The sequence below is a fragment of the Brassica napus genome, chromosome C7 (genome assembly GCF_020379485.1).
Source record: "Brassica napus cultivar Da-Ae chromosome C7, Da-Ae, whole genome shotgun sequence".
NCBI classification, from domain to species: Eukaryota; Viridiplantae; Streptophyta; class Magnoliopsida; order Brassicales; family Brassicaceae; genus Brassica; species Brassica napus.
The window spans coordinates 21,796,696-21,813,022 of NC_063450.1; the positions used below are offsets into that span (position 1 = coordinate 21,796,696).

At 45.3% G+C, this 16,327-nt stretch overlaps 1 long non-coding RNA gene across 2 annotated transcripts; it reads right to left on the reverse strand.

Moving 5' to 3' along the window:
* Positions 1-1,146: 1,146 nt before the first annotated feature.
* LOC106394435 lies at positions 1,147-14,547 on the reverse strand. Of its 2 annotated transcripts, none has more exons than XR_007326230.1 (5): positions 14,007-14,547; positions 3,306-3,513; positions 1,746-3,166; positions 1,578-1,665; positions 1,147-1,463 (listed from the first exon to the last, which is right to left on the reverse strand). It is a non-coding gene; the product is annotated as an uncharacterized LOC106394435 (long non-coding RNA). The 2 variants fall into 2 exon arrangements; XR_007326229.1 differs by lacking the exon at positions 14,007-14,547 and adding an exon at positions 3,729-10,526.
* Between the last annotated feature and the right edge of the window lie 1,780 nt (positions 14,548-16,327).

Below are 16,327 nucleotides of genomic sequence, written 5' to 3' on the forward strand. Positions count from 1 at the left end.
CTCGGATCTTTTTTTTTATATATATATGACCTGAAAAAATAAAAATAACATAAGTACTAGATTAATAAAAACCAATTAAATATTACCTAATAGTGGGTTGCCTCCCACTCAGCGTTTTGTTATAGTCATTTAGCTTGACTTTGGAGGTGATTTGGCTAGTAATGTGGAAAGCTGGAACTTGCTGGGAAACAAGTGTCCATCTCTTCTCTGCGCTTGTTAAACCATGTATCTGTGAAGTCTCGCATTGCTTCATCTCTTCTGCACCATTTGTCCTTCATTGTTGCAGTTGTATTCTCCATCTTCTTCAATCTGGCTCCAAGAGTCTCAAGGTTGAACTGATTTCTCATGAGTGTGGCGTATGTGTCAGCTGAGATCTCCTCTCCATGGTTGTGTGTATCAGACATATCTGATTTCACCTTTGGTACTAGCCTTCCTCGGTTTGTAGCTTCATCGATCCATGTCCTTTTTTTACTGTCGATCGATATGTTGTTGCGTCTGTCGATCGATGCTGATGCTTCTGGTCAACGGGCGATGTAACTCTGAATCTCCACTATCTCCCTCTGTATTGCTTCTGTCTAAGAAGTCAAAGAGCTCATGGTAAGGTCTATTGGGAAATAGATATCATCACATCTCCTATCAAGCCTCACTTCTGTTGATTCCAGAGTTCTGTAGATCTCTTCTATCAACTGATCAATCTCTGCTCTGGTGTAAGAATCAGGTTGAGACTTTACCGGATTTGAGTGTGGTGAGTTGTTGTCTACCGATGCTGGTAGGCATCTGTCGATCGATGCTGGTCGAGTTGCTTTGGCCGCTCGCTGTGTTTGTATTTTGCACTACAGAAAATGTGGTATTAATAGCGGGCGTTAAACGCTATTTGTTCGTTTTAATAGCGTTTCCTAAAATGCTCTCACAGCGCCCGTTATTGTAGGTCCGACCTTTTCGATAGCGGATATGTCGTATCCTATAGTTAAATAAACAACGATAGCTTTAATGTCTATGCAATTATTAATATTTATAATAACATAATACAAATGTTATTAAAACTCGTTTATTTGATTTTACATATAGCTTGTTATACAAATATGGCAAATGTTTTGTGTTATTAATTAATTTTTTTAATTATTCAAAAATTTATTAAAAATATAATTCGTAATTAAAATTAATTTTATCTATTAATTAAAATCAGTATACAAATAATTAAAGAACACATTAAACAAAAAAACAGATTAAAACAAAACATAATTAGCCAAAACATAATTAACCTAAACCTAAACTAAGCATCCGCCTGCAACCCTAATCCTCCGTCTCTAGCCTCCAGCCTCCAGAGCATCCGCCTTCAGAGTGTTGTCGTCGCATCACCTAGTCACCGAAGTTGACTTCTATCGTGCCGTCTGCTACAGACATCATAGTTTCTCTGTCGCCTCGTCTGCTCGATACCGGAGTTTCTCCATCGCCTCTCAAGCCTGTTTCAATGTATATTCACCCTATTTCAATATCCTTTTAATCAATGTGGAATCAATAAGCTTCATACAACAACCAGTAGAGATGAGAGGATGATACGTAGGAGATATAAAGACCTGTTTCTGATTTAGGCTTTTGGGGTATCTCAGAATCTAGGAGGTGACTTGGTGGAGCCATACCGTGATCCACCTCTGACACTTTAACCTGCAATAACTTAACATATATCTAAACAACTAATATACACCATACATAACTAATGTTAATGGTCAAGAAGAAACACAGACCTGGTAATGCAAACTTAAGCCGCGATACATCTTGGTATGTATTTGATCGGAGGCGGTTTATAGATCCAAGAGAAGATTGAACAGATCGAAGAGAAAGAGAAGAGATGAGATTTTCGGGAAAAAAAATAAGGAAAAGAGAAAAACAAAGAGTACGATACAAGAAGAGAAGATTGAGATCTGCCGTAGAAGGAAGAGAGAAGAGAAAACGAAAGAGATGAGAAAGAGAATTAAAACAGAAAAACAAAAAGATATTGAAAAAAACTGTAACCATTGGATGCAATTGCATCAACGGTTACTGATAGTGATCCATGTCTTTTCTTTTTGACCAATAAGGACACAGATAAATGTTTTAGTTTTAGCTTAAATATTTTTATTTAGTGTCTTAGTTTTGGTCAAGATGTGCGGCGGAAAGGAGAAGGAGAATTTGTGAGTGTTGGTGGAAATATTTTTAAGAGAAACCAATGAAATAATTTAGTTTTTACATTATATTTAAAATTCAGTGTTTAAATATTTTAAAAATGTAACCAATTAAATAAAGAAGATGAATTTATGGTCGTGTATGCAGGGTTTGAGTTTTCGTTTTAGGGTATTAAGATTAAGTTTTATGTGTAGTTTAAAATAGTATTTTGGGTTAAGATAAATAATGTTAAAATTTAGAGTATATAGTTTGGAGTAATATATGTATCTTATAGGAATTAAGATATAAAAGTTGTATATAGTTCGGAATAGCATAGATGTCTTAAAGGAATTATAATTTATTTAAAGCTAAGACTGATTGTTTTATGATATATGTTAATATGAGGTGTGTTGTTTAAGGTTTAGGGTTAAGATTTAGAATTAAAATATATGGCTTTAGTTTTAGAATATACTTGAAGTTAAATTTTAAGTATATATCATAGGTTTGAAAAGATTAGATTTAAGATTTTGTAAGTAGGGTTTAAGTTTGGGGTTTAGGGTATTAGATATAGGGTGTAGATTTAGGATTTTGTGTTTGAGGTTTAGAATTTAAATTTAAGATTAGATTTTCTTAGAAAAAAATTTAGTTTAAGCTTGATATTATTATGAAAAGATTGAAGTTTTTATGTTTATGTGTAGAGTTTAAAAATATGTTTAGTTTTGGGGTTTAGGGTTTAGAGATGACAAAAAAATAACCTTAGTTTAAGAAATACTCAATTTTGCATTACTTTATTTTCTGTTTCTTGGCTTTGTAATGGCTGTTTTCGTTTTGATATTTAAGAACCCTAGTTCTCCTTGAGCTTAATCTATAAACGAAGATTCAATATATATTTAAAGAGACATGTACTTTCTAAACTTTTATTTTAAAAAAAAAAGAACGTTTTGAGGTCATGGGTTCAAATGGAATAAACGTCATTGGCTTTCTTCTGTTCTGTCAAATCGACGTTTACATCCTCCTCGTCTCCCTGGATACACACACACATCTTTTAGAACACACAAGGACTTTTAAGTTGAAAGATTAAAGTTTTAAGAATCAGTCAACTTGATCCCTCAATGTCGTTGTTCTGCAACAGAAGAAGAAAATAAAACAAAAAGATGTATTACCTTCTTGCTAGAAGAGGTGCCAGAAGAAAGCCTTCTTCTTTTCCAAAGTGTCTTCCTTCGATGAGGACTTGTTCACTGCGTTTGGTACAACTGTTACAACTGATTTTCCTAAAACTAGCTTTCCTTGAATTTAATCCTACTTCCAGCTTTCAAACCACCAGCATAATCAGTTAGTGGATACAACTGTGTTCTTCTTCGATACTTCCATCTATAGACAAACATTAGGGACAAAACTTATCAAACAAAATTCACCTTTAATATAGATAAAAATCGAGACTTTAATCTATCAAACAAAGGAGATATTTTTGATTCCAACAGCCAAACTTTAGCCAAGAACAGAGCAAATACAGAGACTCTTGTGTTTCAAAGACTTGGAAAAGGATTAAATTATCGAATTGAGATATGGAAGAAGAGAAAACAAACCATGATCAATGCCGGAAGACTTAGAAACTAGCAACCTGTTCTTGGTGAATTCTGTGTAATCTGAAACTTAAAGACGAACAGGAGATGTTCTTGATGAATTCTGGATCTTCTGTAAACAAGCTCCAGCCTTCACCAAATCATACAAAACTCGTCAAAACTCGATTACTCCCGAGAGGATGAGTTGGGAAAGTCGAAACGCTCCTGGAACTGCTGCTTCTCTGTAACCAACGGAGGTGAAGGCAGATCTGACGGCAAGTCGAGGAAGTGAAGAATTGTTCCCCCACGCCCGAATCCGCGCCACCCATCACCGCAGATTTCATGAGCTCTATCATGGCTCGACTCGCTCATCAAGACGAAGTCCAAAAGACGACCAACGACCAATTAGCTGCTTTGGTCGCGGCACTCACAGCTACCGATGGCCAAACGAGCCGTCCCCAGCAGATACGCCGTCGCCTCTTTAACACCAACCCAACGGCGACCGGAGGCGACCACGTCTCAGACGACTCGGAGCCTAATGAAACCCTTCTCGCCGACGCTCCCCCAGTAGGCTCCGATCTCGCAACCATACGCGAGATCGCCGAGCTCAAGCTTAGCTTCCAGCAAATGAGCGAGAAGATCCATCAGGTAACCAGCGCGGCCCCGCAAATCGAGAGCGTGCTCGCCGCAACATCGCGCACCCCTTTCACTCGCGCGTTGACTAGTGTGCAATTCGGAAAGATAGACAAGCTGCGCCTACCCGAGTACAAACCCGGTGGAGACCCGGTGGAACACATGACAGCTTTAAACATCGGGATGGCGCGGGCTCGACTCTCCGAAGAAGAAAGGGACGCAGGCTACTGCCAACTGTTCGTCGAAACTCTCCACGAGCAAGCCCTAACCTGGTTCTCCCAGTTAGAGGAAAACTCCATCGGAAACTTCCGTGACTTGTCAGCAGCTTTCCTCAAGACCTACATTATGTTCACCAAGCGCAGCGCTACCGCCTCTAGCTTGTGGAACCTTAACCAAACCAAAGAACAGAGCCTCCGCGATTACATGGAGAAGTTCAAAGCCGTAGTCTCGAGGATTGAAATCCCAGACGGTATTGCCATCGACGCCCTGCGGAACACATTGTGGGTTCGTTCTAAATTCCGAGAGGATTTATACCAAAACCCAACTACGTCACTCCAGGATGCTATCGCGCGCTCTGATAACTATATCCGAATGGAAGAAGACACTAATGCCATTCTCAGCAAGATGAACGCACCCAAAGCTCCAGCGGCTAAAAACGCCAACACGTGACAAGAACCGCGCCAGCATGCCCCAATCGAAAAAAACGGCCGCAAAGACGGATACATGTATGTCGTCAATGAGAACAACGTGCCTGTTTCAACTTTCGTAGTCCACGGAGAAGGTTGGAACAAGTGGGTAAGGGAGCTCGATTCGTCCGACAAACCAGTCAACGCCGTTTGCTCGACCCAGACTACAACAGCAGCAGGTTCAGCGGCAGGACCTTCCAGAACCGTCGATCTCACCAAACACTGCAAATATCACGACGTCAAAGGGCACGATACGATAGAGTGCAAGTCACTCTATGCGCACTACCTCTCATCCCTAGCAAGTGGCGACTTCAAGTTCGAACCCCTAAAGGCTAAGCCGAAGAACGGCAAGAGCTGGAGCAAGAATAAAGAAAGAGAGCCCAGCGCAAAGCTACAGGCAAAGGTCGACATAGCGAAACTCAACAACGAGACGACGAGGAGGATGCTCCGAAGAGTAACAGCGAGGGAGACTCCTCAGCCGACGAAGAGCAACCAGCTAACCGCAGGCGCATTGAGGTTATACTCTCTCAGCAAACCTTGTCGTCGGACGACGAGAACGATGACACACCTGTACTCGAAGATTTGAGAGATGTTCTGAAACGAAAGTTCGAATCCGAAGATAGCAACAACTTCACGCACAATGATCTCCAAACAACGTTGGATGCACGGAAGTCCCGGCGTATCTCAACAGGTGACCCCAATCCAAAAGAGCGCTCAAACGGTGACCTTTGAGATAAACTCAACGCAGGAGCATGCGATCTTCGCATCCGTCTGAATCGTTCGAAATCCACTGACCTCCGAAGGCGTTTGGAGCAAACTAAGACATCAAGCAACGACACTCCGTCGTCAAAAAATGACAGCAGCGTACCAACCGATTTACGTGCCTTCTTAGACTCCAAGCAAGTAGAAACACGACATCAACTAAATGTCATCATGGGCGGTTCTCCTCCTTGCGGCAACTCTGTTCGCTCCGTCAAGGATTACCGTCGACAGGCCGACTTCGCAGAGGTGGCCGACTAGGCCGCCAAGTCACCCTCCGATAAATTTTTTGCCGGATGACGCTGAGGGGATTCACGTACCCCACAACGACCCTCTTCTTGTCGTCCTTGGAATTGGGGAGTACGACGTCACCAAGGTCCTCGTTGATACAGGAAGCTCCGTCGACCTCATCTTCCGAGGAACTCTGCAGAAGATGGGAGTCGATCTCGACGACATAAAACCGTCCTCCAGAACATTAACCGGCTTCAACGGATCCTCCGAAACAATACTGGGAAAAATCCGCCATCCGGTACGCGCATGTGGAGTCACTCGAACTGTCAATTTTGCCGTTGTAAGCACGAAGGCGCCTTACCACACTATACTTGGAACCCCCTGGATACACTCAATGCACGCTATTCCATCTACTTATCACCAGTGTGTCAAGTTCCCCGGTATAGACGGAAAAATCAAAACATTGCTAGGGGATCAAAAAGCCGCTAGGGAACTCCTAGTCGCCACAGTCAAACTCCAACGATCGTCTCTATCGGTTAACTCCGTTTCTCCTCCAACCTATAAATTCTGCTCCCAGGAAGGCGAAGTTCTCGAGTTACCCATTGACGATACCGATCCAAGCCAGACCGCAAGGATTGGTGCGTATCTGTCTGAAGATATGCAGCAGTCAGTTCTCAACTTTCTCAAGACGAATGTGCGTGGTCCATGTCAGACATGAAAGGAATCGATCCGACTATAACAACTCACGAACTAAACGTCGACCCAACATTAACAACTCACGAACTAAACGTCGACCCGACATTCAAGCCTATCCGGCAGAAGCGACGCAAGCTCGGTCCTGACAGGTCAAAGGCTGTAAACGAGGAGGTCGACTGGTTACTCGGCGCTGGCTCAATTGCTGAGGTGCGCTACCCGGAGTGGTTAGCAAATCTAGTAGTTGTTAAGAAGAAGAACGGGAAATGGCGCGTCTGCGTCGACTTCACCGACTTAAATAAAGCCTGCCCAAAGGATAGCTATCCTCTTCCCAACATCGACCGTTTAGTCGAGTCCACGGCTGGAAACGAGATGCTCACCTTCATGGACGCTTTCTCTAGGTACAACCAAGTCATGATGCACCCCAACGATCGCGAAAAGACGGCCTTTATCACAGATAGAGGAACCTACTGTTATAAGGTCATGCCATTCGGCTTGAAGAACGCAGGAGCAACCTACCAACGGCTTGTGAACAAAATGTTCGCAGACAAGCTGGGCGTCACCATGGAAGTGTACATCGATGATATGCTTGTCAAGTCGCTACACACCGCTGATCATTTGCAAGATTGCTTCGAAACTCTCAACAAATACGGCATGAAACTGAACCCAGCAAAGTGCACGTTCGGGGTTTCCTCAGGCGAGTTCCTTGGGTACATAGTCACGCAGCGAGGAATCGAAGCCAACCCAAAGCAGATCTCCGTGGTCCTGAACCTCCCAAGCCCAAAAACAGTAGATAAGTGCAACGGCTTACGGGTAGGATAGCTGCACTCAACCGGTTCATCTCCAGATCCACCGACAAATGCTTGCCATTCTACGATCTCCTGCGAGGTAACAAGAGGTTTATCTGGGACGAGAAATGCGAGGAGGCATTTACTCAACTCAAGCATTATTTGAAAACACCACCCGTTCTCGCCAAGCCAGATGTCGGCGACGTTCTATCTCCTTACGTCGCAGTGTCGCAAGCAGCAGTCAGCAGCGTTCTGATAAAAGAGGACCGTGGTGAGCAGAAGCCAATCTTCTATACAAGCAGGTGCATGACCGGTCCATAAACGCGATACCCAACTCTGGAGAAGATGGCGCTGGCGGTCGTCGAAGCGGCGAGAAAGCTTCGCCCATACTTTCAGTCACATTCGGTGGAAGTATTAACCGACCAGCCCCTCCAAACGATACCCCAAAATACAAACAGGTCCGGAAGACTGACGAAGTGGGCTATCGAACTCAGTGAGCTTGATATCAACTACAAGAACCGAACCGCGGCAAAATCTCAGGTTCTTGCAGACTTCTTAGTCGAATTGGCCCCGGAGTTGGAGCAAGACCTCACACTCCCAAATCCGAACTAGATACTGCATGTCGACGAATCTTCGACTAACAAGGGTGCAGGTACCGAGTCCAACTACAATCCCCGACCGGAGAACTGATCAGACAGTCTTTTAGCTTCGGCTTTCCAGCTTTGAACAACGAAGCAGAATACAAATTTATGATCGCTGGACTCCGCTTAGCAAAAGCTGTCAAGGCTAAACGCCTAAGAGCCTACTGCGACTCGCAGTTAGTCGCCAGTCAGTTTAGCGGCGACTACGACGCCCGCAACGATCGGATGGATGCTTACCTCAAGATAGTACAAAGCTTAGCCGCAGATTTTGAATTCTTCAAACTCGTCAAAGTTCCCAGAGGAGAAAACGTCTGCGCCCACGCACTCGCAGCCCTTGGAAGCAAGCTTCGGGATCAGGTTAAACGAACCACCCCAATACACCGCATCGAGAAGCCGAGCGTGGATATCTCAATGGACCAAACCACCATCATAGCCCCAGTCACCGAAACCGTTACGCCCGATACTGACAGATTCCGCCCTGACTGGAGAACTGAGTTCATTGACTATCTCCCAAAGGGAGAACTTCCAACCGAGAAATGGGCAGCCCGCCGACTGAAAACACGCAGTGCCTATTACGTCGTCCTAGACGACGAACTCCATCGATGGACTGCGAATAAAGTACTCCTCAAATGTATCCACGGTGATGAAACAGTCAGGGTTATGGCCGAAACGCATGAAGGCGCCGGAGGAAACCATTCGGGTGGATGAGCATTAGCGATCAAAGTGAGAAGCCTAGGCTTCTTCTGGCCGACGATGAACGCTGATTGCGAGTCCTATGCTAGAAGCTGCGACAAATGCCAACGGCACGCACCAAGCACCCATTGTCCAACTGAAATGTTACGAACGACGACCGCGCCGTACCCGTTTATGCGATGGGCAATGGATATCATCGGACCCCTTCCCTGCTCCCGCCAGCAGCGTTTCATTCTCGTCCTCACTGATTACTTCACCAAATGGATCGAAGCTGAAGCCTACGCTCAAGTCACAGACAAAGAAGTCTGTGATTTCGTCTGGAAAAACATTATCTGCCGCCACGGCCTACCTTATGAAATCGTTACTGATAACGGATCACAGTTCATGTCAGGCAACTTCAAGGACTTCTGCAGCAAATGGAACATCCGACTAAGCCCTTCCACCCCTCGTTGTTCACAAGGAAAACAACAAAGGCAAAACGTCAAGGCGCAAAATCTTGATCGTCCTCCTCTGGCGTCCCAAGAGCAGGGGGACCAACTGGATCTTCAGTAGCGGCAGCAGCTGAGTCTTCCACTCGAGTAGGAACGGGGACAGGGAAATCCACAGCAGGAGATGAGGGTTTCTGAACATCTCCATCTCCAACTTCGTTGGCTGTCTCTTCCTCGACGGGCTGCGGCGGCGACGTCTCTTCGAATCTATCATCTTCCTCCTCTTCGTCTTCTCGTCCTTCAGAAGAAGAACCCAAGACGAGGACAGGATCCTCGATGCCCACGCTCTTGGTCTCCTCCTCTCGAATAGGAGTGTCATCTGCCTCAAGGTTCTCCCTTCCAGGGACCTCTTCAAGACCACCTCCCTCCGGAACCTCGACGTGCTCAGCAGGGACCGATGTCACGTCAACCAATGGCTCTTCTGTTGGCTCCTCGGTAATTTCGAGCGAGGTAATAAGCTGAGAAGCCGTCTCCGGTCCGATCAAATTTACGTTCGACCCATAAGGATCAAACGACGCTCTAAACCTGTCCTCGGCGAAGCAGGAAGGGAGTCCCAGCAGAGAAAGAGTGAGGTCGCTATCAGATAGCGGACCTACACAAAGTTTCGTAGCCTCCGCCTCATAGAGCTTCTACTGCTCATCAAAGACGTCGATCAATTCTTGCGGGATCTCCGTCCCGCTTGCCCGTATCATCTCGAGGCACTTCTTCGTTCCCGAAGCTTGACCGTACAGGCTCTTCGCTTTCCCAAAGGCCTCCAAGCGAGTAAAAAGGTCGCACACGCGACCAAAGCGGCGATTTGCCTTCTCGATCATAGCAGCTTCGACTCTTTCCCTCTCACGAGTAACCTCCAAACCCCAGGAGTCCCTCAAGCGTTGCCTCTCTTTGATCAACTTCTCTACCGCAGCGTTCCTCTCTTCGAGTAGCTCAGTCTTCTCCTTCTCCAGGTTCACAGCCGCTTGCTCCAAACGAGTGTTCTCTCGGGCAAGCTCTTTCCTCGCCGCTATGGCAGATTTGAGCTTACCCTCCAGCTCTTCGAACTTCACTCGAAGAATTTCTTTCTCCTTCGCAGCCTTCTCATTAGCCTTCTTATGCTCCGCCCTTACTCTCTCGATGGCCTTCAACCTCGCCTGGGCAAGCTTCTCTGAAGATCCTAACTGGATCATTGTGTGCTTCAGAGAACTGTCATACTTCTCAACGAGGAAGTTCATGCTCCCGTCACTCTGCAAAACGACAAACATAGACCACGTGAGATGGATGAACCCAATAAATCAAAGAAGGAGATAAAAGTTGAAAGGTAGCGCAGTTACCCGCGCTCTCGAGGAAGCAGCGTCAATGTATTCATTCTTGAAGTACAGGTCTTCCAATTGCGGTTTCTCCTTCGTCCCACCGCGAATTTGACGCGTCAGCTCTGCCCACCTAAGAGGATTAAGGATTAGGGGAGTTGTCTCGTCGTAGGAAAACTCGACGCGATCAGGGAATTCTATCCTCCTTCTCTTCGCTACAGAACCTTCAGATCGAGATCTTTGTCTCGCAGAAGAGTCTGGAGCAGACCTTTCAGGCTCACCACCAGAACCTCCTTCTCGCGAGCTTGTCTTCCTCCTTTCCTCCGACGGAGTTTTCGGAGTACCGCTGGCCTCCCCAACAGCGTCGACTAAGGTTGCATCGGCGGCATTCGCGCCGGAGGTAGAAGGACGGGTCGCGCCGGAGGTAGAAGGACGGGGCTCTGCCTCAACAGACCTCTTAGTTCTCTTCTTCGGGTGACCATCTGGCGCCGTCCCGACTAAAACAGCCTCTTGCCCTTCTGCTAGGCTCTCACCTCTATCGACAGAGGAAGCAGCCCCGCCACGAGACCTCTTCTTCCTATCCTTCTTCTTCTTCTCCTTCGAACCCTCGGAAGTCACCTCGAGGGAAGCAGACCCTTCGGGAGGAGCCTCGTCGGTCGCTCCCCCTTGGTCTTTTTGCTCTTTTTCTTCTTCTTGGGACCTGAAGCAGAAGTCTCTGCTCCGACCCCTTGATCGACTGCAATAGGGCCCCCCTCTCTGGAGGCTCTTTTGGAGGCCCCTTCCCTGGAGGTTCCACCACCTTCAGAAGTGCCGTCGACTCCAGAGTTAAATGTTCCCTGAGGATCGACTGTAGTCGATTTCTTCGAGAGCAGTTGCAACTTCCCTTTCAACAGGGCGCTTAGATCCGGAACTCCATCCATTTCTTTAGCTTTGCCGAAAAGTCTCTGTTGTTTACGCGTAAACAAAGGGAGGCGCGACTTACGTTGACCGAGAACACAAGGAAGCCTCGACTCCCAATCAACTACAGAAGCAGAGAATCAACATGAAAATCGCAAAAGGAGACTCGAACAGGCCCTAAAAGCAATCAGCAGGCTTACCTCTAGCGATCCTAGCTTGCTGACGACGTATCCACTCTCGACTGAGATCCGTCCAACGAAGATGACTGTGCGCTGTGATCGCTTGAGCACTCTCAAAATACTTCTCGGGGTAGGCGATCGTATTCGGGTGACGAACTGAAAATACAAGGATAAGAAGGGTTAGAACTAACGACTAAAACAAAACTCCAACAGACGAGTCTCTACCGAGTTGCCGGTTCCACAGAACGTGGTAGTCGTCCCCCGGCGGCTCTTCGAAGGCATGTTCATCAGATTTCACAAAAAAGTACGCGCGCTGCCAATCCTGCGTCTTATTTGGATGACCGGTCAAGACGTTGTAATTCGAACGCATTTTCACCGAGAAAATCCCGTTTGGCTCCACATTCGTGAAAGTCAGCTCCTCGAAGACCCTCACACTCATCGAGATGTCCATCTCAGCTGCCATTACCATCAACATGACGGCTATTCGCAGCGACCCGTTCAAAAGCTGAGAGATGGCAATGTCTCGGCGGAATGCATAAGACGTTACCAACCGACGGATCGGGAACCATAGCTTCGTATGATCCCCGAAGTAGGACTCATATACGCACTGATAACCAACCGGAGGCGACCAGGGACGCTGCTCAGCAGACGGGATGATGTAGGTAACGCCTGCACCGCCGCTTGCCCTTAAAAGATTCCTCAAGGTATGATGAGAAGCGCAGGATCCAAAAATTCCCCCACGACTGAGCCCGCGGATCCCGTAGCAGTTCGGGTGGCAGCGCAGCCAGTTCTTCAAAGATCCCACCAGGATGATAGATAGTTGGACGACAATCTATCTGGTCGAAACAAACTCTCTCGCGAACCCGCCTCGAATTCGTCGAGGATCGACCAGACGCATTAGCGTCGCCACGTTCGAAACCGGTTACAGCATCGCTTTGGTCCCCCCACTCTGTTCTCACTTCCGCTTGCGTCGCTGCTCCCGACTTCAACGCGGTCCGCGCCTTCATCACGGATCATCCTATGAGCATCAGCGACCAAAAGACGTTGAGATAGGGTCATGTTCTCTGTATCCCGAAGAGCATCGTGATGAATCAAGTCAAAGTCGTCCAGTGGGCTGCCAGTTGCTGACGCATCTCTGGTCGGACTCGGAGAATCTGCGATGTCCTTCCCTTTTTCTTCTCGCGACAATCGACTTCTCGGAGGCATGTTCCTTAATGCAGGGGACGACTACAACCGCCGAACGATACAAACGAGTCTACGCAGAAAAACCTATCTAGAGAGAGAAAGTAAAAGTAGAGAGAAAGGAGAGAAAACGGAATACCTGAATCTGCAGAGAAGAATGACGAAAGCGAAGGAGAGATACCTATTTATAGCAAAAACGAAGGCACGTTTTCCGAGCGCAATCATTAGGTCTATGAAGTCCTAAATGGGCCTCAAAGGCCGCCTAAATGCCCAGGAACTTACTCGCGACGGTTCAGCTTCTCGCTGGAACCGGTTTTCAATCAGGTAGTCAGACCGGAATCGATTCCCGATCTCTATTTAAACCGGTCTCCGGTTAACCAACAAAACCGATCCCCGTCTTTTCACCCAAAATAATCTATCACCCGAGTAAAATGTATCTCATCGTAAAGACTAAGAGGCGAAAGCACGCATCGACGACTAAACTCTACTCGGAGCGACTAGAGACACTTACAGAACATCATGCGACTAAAAGCACACGCCGACGACTAAACGGGAAGTATTATCCCTTGCATTAGAACCTGCTATCCGAATAAACCTGACCCACAAATTCACTGAGACCGCCGCGCCGCTCACAAGTGAACTGGGGAGGAAACTTATTGTAGGAGATGGATTACATCCCTCCACAAGGTCCATCGAATAACGGGCCCTAATCCAGCAAGTTGGATTAGTTTGGTCGGCTCGGCGGCAAAACACGAGAGCTTGATCTTAGAGTACTTTTAGCCGGTCGACCAAGCCGACCAAAAGTACCCGGCTTGAAGGGAATTCTGTCCGGGCCCGTGTACTCGGCCTTTCGCATCAAGGCCCAAAGTGGCACGAAATTAGGGCATCAAGGGTTGGAGACCTATAAAAAGGGGAGAGGAAGCAACAAGTAGGGGATCTTTTGGATTTTTACATACTAAACGGCTAGATCTAGGGTTTTAGCGATTTCTCTGATCTTGTTGTTCTCTTGTTTTCCTGTCACTCTTGTAACCCCTCAGTCCAATCTAATAAAACGTCTTTAGTCATCCCAGACTTCTTTCAATCTAGTCGACTGAATCCCGTTCAAACAAATACCCCCCAATAGAAACAAGAACATAATCAGACATATACCCTTTTGCGCACCAATGGAACGTGGGGAAGTGAAGAAGAATCTGGGTAAGGAGAGGAGGATATTGGAGACGAGCTTATGAGTCCATGGCTTTTGGGCTGTTGATGTAACTAATTCCTTCCTTGCTCTGCTCTGCCTTCGGTCACAGCGAAGCTTTCTCTTCGCCAGATCTGGAGCCCAACGACGGCAGAGCAAGACGAAGAGGCTTGGTCACGGTGAAGCTCCGAGACGGTGAGGAGCTGACTGCGATGGCGAGGGATAGCAGACGACGATTGGAGACGGTGAGGAGCTGACTCCAAAACCTCCGGCGCTTTCTCCGGATGTAAACGCCAGAAGAAAAAATTGATTTCGAAACCTAAGAACAGTACCAGAGAATCGCTTGCGAAAAGGATTTTGATTTACAAAATAGTAAAAGGCTAGCGAGCGAGCGTTCTTCTGGTCTGCGTCTCTTCCGATGAACGATTGTTTTATAAATTTTTTTTTGAGAAACAACGAAGAAAAATAGGGTTTCAGAAACAGCGAAGAAAAGTTTCAGAAAATAAAAAAGTGAAGAAGGTCGACAGGGTATGTATCAAGCCTAGTCAAAGATGTTAACTTTATTTTGACTAAAATTTGAGATATTTTACATTTACAATAGCTTTTAATTTTGGATCTGCAATGATAAAACATTTATACTTATCAAATTAACGCGGCTAAAACATTTTATTTTTCCGCGATAACAAATATAGCGTTTTGAATTGACAAACGCTTTAAAAAATATAAGTGTTAGTATACAATAGCAAAATTGTCATGAACCCTATAATCTGATGATATTAATACTCATATTTCCTGTAGTGTTGGCTATGTCTTGCCTCATCTCCTCCATGCATGTAGTCAACCAACTGATGCTATTGATAGACCATGGATTTTACTCATTTTAAGCCATGGTTTATAGGTGTTCTTATAACGAATTATTATATTATAGAGTCTATTTATTTTATTTATAAGATCATGAGTGATTTGGGAGAAAGTGATGATTTTGGAGCATTTTGGAGATATTTGGATGAAGCATCCGAGCTGACCATCGGTTAACACTCAGAGACAATAATCGATCGATGCACACCTTGTGACATCGACCGACAGCGAAGCGTGCAGAAAGCCCGTTTTGTTTCCGACGTCTTAGAGCCCAAGTCTTCACTTTTAGAAGATTACCCCTGACGAGTTTTAACCGAATTATATAAGCTTTGCCAACATATTTGAGGCAAAGTGTGCTTTCTTGTTTTACTATTTTCACAGCAAAGGTTTTTTAGGATTTTTAGTAGATTGGAGAGAAGACCCAAATATTATTTGTGTTGGAACTCCATTGATATCTGTCTATTTATCTATGCAGTTTTTATACCTTATTGTTGTTATGAATTGCTTGGTCATGTCTAAGTAGTTCTCTTTTTAGATTTTAGGATTTAAATAGGTGATGAGGGATTAGCCCCAACTATAGATTGCTAAGTTGTGTTATTCATCTTTAGGATTGTCATTAATGTCTGCTTCTAGATTAGCTACCTAGAACTTGCCCTAGGAGTTGTAGATATAAGCGATAGCTTGCATCTCACCATGAATCCATCCTAACTAAGCTAAGATTGCTAGAGTAAGGCGAGAGCTGATCTAGGAAGCTTAGTGAGCACATTTAACCCGCGCATTAACGCTTGATCAAAAGTGTCGATCGATATTCCTATCGAATAATCGGTCGACGGTTCAACAAGTGCATTGATCGATATTCTTATATAATCATCGATCGACACTAATATAAGGTCATTTGACAAACCTAGATAGCGAGAGCCTAATGGTTTGTTTATAAGTGTTGAGCTCTATAATATCATGCATGCAACTTGTTAAGCATCTGTAGGATTATAATCATGATTTCCTGAATAAAAACCCTAAGTCTAGCTATTTCCATTTAAGTACCAAAACCCCAATAAATCAATCAAGCAATTACTTTGCTCACAAACTTGCAACTTTATATTTAAATCATTAAACAACCTAGCTTAACTAATCTGATTAGATTTATTAGGTTCCCTAGCTCTCTGTGGATTCGATCCCTAAGTACTACAACTGAACCTCTTAGTTGAGAGTAATTCACTCTTTAGGGTTATTTGAGTGAGATCAAATTTGGCGCCGTTGCCAGGGTGCTTTGACCGTCTTACAGATTTAATCTTGTTTAGCCTAGGTTTCTTCTTAAAACCCACTTTTTGACACAAAAATTTTCTTGTCTTTTCAGGTACATGCCCAACAGTACTAGAATCAACAAGGAAACTCAACTGTTATCCTCATCAGATCTTGTAAGTTTGGA